Genomic DNA, 4,437 nt, shown 5'->3' on the forward strand with positions numbered 1-4,437 from the left:
CGGGGAGAAGGGTGCAACAATGAATGAATGGAATCCCAAAATCTCTGTAGATGTTCATTGAAATGAAAAATAAACAACCTAAATTAAAATGTAAAAAAAAATGCCCCAATGCTTTCATAGCCTAATCATCAGAATTTGTAGACTTTCAACTAAAAAAGAATAAAACAAATGGGTTATAAAAAAAAAAAAAAACAAGAGAGTTTTGTGAAGCATCCATATTTGATGGAGGCCTCATTCCCAAAGAAACTCTTCCAATTGATCGGCTGCTCATAGCCAAACCACCATGGAGGGAAGCACAGATTATCAGATTTCACCAAGGGAATGACTAAACCATAACTACCAAAGAGAATCAGTAGGTAGCCAAGTTGACACAGAACTTGAACCCACATATCTAGTTCATTTTTCTACTTTTGAGAAAAGATACAAGAAGACTAAAATGTCTCTGTTAGAGAGGGGAAAAAACTGTTCAAGCTAAATGACAAACGTCAATTGACCCTTTCAAGGAAATATAAGTATGGGCTCTGGTGAGAAAGGCATTCATTATACTATACTGTTGCAGGACTGCACGATGCTGTTGTTAGTTGCCATCAAGTCGAATATGTCTCATAGCAACCCTATGAATGATAGATCTCTGCCATCCTCACCTTCTCTGATACACTTGAGCCCATTGCTGCAGCCACTGTTTCAATCCTTCTTGTTGGGGATCTCTTTGTCTTTCTCTGACACTCCACCTTGCCAAGTATGATATTCATTTCCAAGGAATAGCCTCTTCTGGCAACATGTCCAAAGTATGAGAGACAAAGCTTTGTCATCCTTGTCTCCATGGAGCACTCCAGCTGCACCTTTTCCAAGACATACTTGTTCATTCTTTTGGCCATCCATGAGATGTTCAGTGCTCTTTTCCAACACCACAGTTCAAAGGCATCAATTATGTTTTTGTCATCCCTATTTGTTGTCCAGTTTTCAGAAGCATAGCAAGTGATTAGAAAGACTATGGCCTGGATCAGACACACCTTAGTCTTCAAACTAACATCATTATTCCTCAACAATTTGGAGATTTCCCTAACTGCAGACATTCCCAGTGCAATGTGTCTCTTTATTTCCTAACTGCTGGTACCAAAAGTGTTAATTGTGGATCCAAGTAAGATGAAGTTGTTGACAGTTTCAATCTCTTCTCCATCCATCATGATGTTGCCTATCAGTCCACTGACAAGAATCTTTGTTTTAGGGGAGCTCTGGTGGCCTAGTGGCAAGAAGCTGCAACTACAATCCCAGAGGCGCACAGTTCGAATCCACCAGATGCTCTGCCAGGGAAGGAGGGACAATCTCCTCCTGTATCAGTCAGATCTGATTTGACGGTACACTCACACAAAAATAATAATAAAATGTTTTTTTAAAAAAAGAATCTTTGTTTTGACATTGAGATGCAATCTGTATTGAAGGCTACATTTCTTGATCTTCTGCAACAAGTGCGTCAAGCCCTCCTCACTTTCAGTAAGCAAGATTGTGTCATCTGCATAACACACAATACATCTATTGATGAGTCTCCCTCTGATTATGATGCCACATATTTATTCGTAGAGTCCAGCTTCTTGGATAATTTGCTCAGCATACAGATTGAATAGGTATGGAGAGAGCATAAAACCCTGACACACTCCCTTGTTAAATTTTTTCCCCTTGTTAATTTTAATCCGTGCAGTGTTCCCATGCTCTGTTAGCACAACAGCCTCCTGGTCCAGGTATAGATTTTGCATGAGCAAAACTAAGTGCAATCATGTGATCTACTATGCTGGAAATGAAAAGGTGAGGTAAAACAAGGTCACATTCATAGTTAAAAAGACCATTTCTAGAACCATCCTGAACTACAGTGTTGTGAGTGACAATATAATATCCATATGTATACAAGGAATGCCTGTTAATGCAACTATTAGTCAAATATATGCACCAACAGCCAGAGCCAAAGAGGAGGAAATAGAAAATTTCTACCAACTTTTGCCGCCAGAAATCAATTGAACACGCAACCAAGGGGCATTAATAATAATGGGTGACAGGAATACAAAAGTTGAGAATAAGGAGGAAGGATCAGTAGTCAGAAAACACCGTCCTGGTGAAAGAATAGAATGATAGAATTTTGTACAATTAATGATTTATACATTGCAAATATCAATTATAAGAAATACAAATGGCAACTATACACATGGACTTCACCTGAGCATCTACACAGGAATCAGATTTATTACATCTGTAGAAAGAATCACTGGAGAGGCTCAATATCAGCTGTGAAACTAGACCAGGTGCTGATTGTTGAACAGCCCATCAACTACTCATACGCAAGTTCAAACTGAACCTAAAAAAAAATTAAAACAAACTCATAGGAAACAAAATTTGACCTTGAATCTATCCCACTTGAATTTAAAAGCCATCTCAAGAATAGGTTTGATACTTACCTGGCAGGGGAGATAACATGATCATATAGGTGGTTTTCCCAGGGTAAGGCTAATTCACTGCACTCCGGATTTGCTGTCTCCTGTTATTTCCCCAAATGAGGGAGGCTCAGCTCCATAATTTGTGGTAGTGGGGGGACTGTGTGGAAGGAAGGAAGGAAGGATACAGGTTTGAGGCCTTGAGCAGTAATGAAAGAAGACCATATGAGCTGTGGGAGGCTATCAAGAATATTATTCATGAAGAATACAAAAGGTCATTATAAAGATAGAGAAAGAAAAGACCAAGATGGATGACCATGAAGAGACTGAATATTGCACTAGGATGCTAAGAGGCTAAAGCAAAGGGAAGAATCAGGGTGTTAAGGAGCTAAACAGATCTATCACTGTTACTGTCTTTTTATTGATAGTTTGTGCTAATTCATTAACAATTTCAACTACAGCATTACTCTCAAAGTTATTCCAAGCTAGATCTTTTTACATTATCAACACAATTCAATCAGGAAGTAATCTCACAACACATGCTTCGTTTCAAGCTTTCAAGATCTTCTGCCATCCCGGTCCCCACTGATATAGGCAAAGACAGAGGTCACCTCAGTCAACCCCTTCCCCCGTCTCATCATGGCAACCAACGCGCAGAACAGCACATGGCCAATGTGCATTCCTCCATCCTATGCTGACTTTGGCAAAGCCACCAGAGAGATTTTCAGCAAAGAAGCTGGTTTGGGGTTGGTGAAGCTAGATATGACAACAAAGTCATGCAGTGGAGTGGAATGCTCAACATCTAATACAGACACTGGTAAAGTTCCTGAGACCTTGGAGACTAGATATAAACGGTGTTAATATGGTCTGACTTTCACAGAAAAATGAAACATTGACAACACTCTGGGAACAAAAATCACAACTGAAGATCTCAAAACACCTTCTCACTAAACACCAGAAAGTGGTAAAATCAAACCTTCTTACAGGATAGAGTGCATAAAACTTGGTTGTGATGTTGATGGTGACTTTGCTGGACCTGCAATCCATGGTTCAGCTGTCTTCACTGGTCACCTTTGACAGTTTCTAAGCAAAACTGACAAGGAATAATTTTCATTGGGCCAGGCATGTCCAGTTATACACTAATGTCAATGATGGGACTAAATTTGAAGGATCGATTTATCAGAAAGTATGTGAAGGTCCTGACACTTCAGTAACCCTTGCCTGACCATTAAGTATCAGCTGCTCTCGCTTTGGTATTGCTGCTAAATGTCAGCTGAATTCCACTGTTCTCATTTCTACAAGAGTCAACAACTAGTTTAACTGGAATGGGCTGTCCTCAGACTCCAAGGCCTGGTGTGAAACTTACCCTATCAGCGCTGGTAGATGGGAGGCGCTTGTAGATGAGATGAATATTTATGCCGGAGAACACCAACTTAGGCTCACCCTGGAGTTGGAGGCCTAATGCAGCCAAAGAAACTTCAGCTGGGAACAGATATCATAAGATTTGGCCGTATTACGTTTTCACTGCGACCAGCAGGCTTTCCCCGTTCATCTCAAGAAGGGGATCAAAACAACAATGATCTAAACAAGAGCGTTCTTTTCACTAGACTTGTCAGCTGCCTTCTGATTGCATCAGGTTTGTATCTAGTTATCAGTGCTGCAGTCATGCAGTCCCGTATATTTTATTTAAATGTACTTAACTGCTAAGTGAGCTTCCCACCAAGAATGGAATGTTGTTGTTGTTAAGTGCCATTGAGTCGTAGGGACTCATAGCGACCCTATGAACAAAAGTCCTTGACACTTGCATGACTTTCATCCTTTCTCCAGGTTCATAGGGTTTCCAGAGGCAAGCTATTTATGGAAGTGGATGCCACTCCTGCTTGCAAGCTTGTTTTAACCAGGGAGCGCCCCAAACACTGTCCACCATGAGTAACCATTATCGCATTTGACACATCAGTGTCACAGTGTTCAGCTTCACAGCAAGCACAAATTACATCTGTACGGCAAGTGGATA

General features: G+C 40.5%; 1 pseudogene; it reads left to right on the top strand.

Moving 5' to 3' along the window:
- Positions 1 to 3,062: 3,062 nt before the first annotated feature.
- Positions 3,063 to 3,885, top strand: LOC102868303 (annotated as a pseudogene).
- Positions 3,886 to 4,437: the final 552 nt, after the last annotated feature.

This window comes from Elephantulus edwardii, unplaced genomic scaffold (assembly GCF_000299155.1).
Source record: "Elephantulus edwardii isolate Elephantulus edwardi_28Jun2011 unplaced genomic scaffold, EleEdw1.0 scaffold00184, whole genome shotgun sequence".
NCBI lineage: Eukaryota > Metazoa > Chordata > Mammalia > Macroscelidea > Macroscelididae > Elephantulus > Elephantulus edwardii.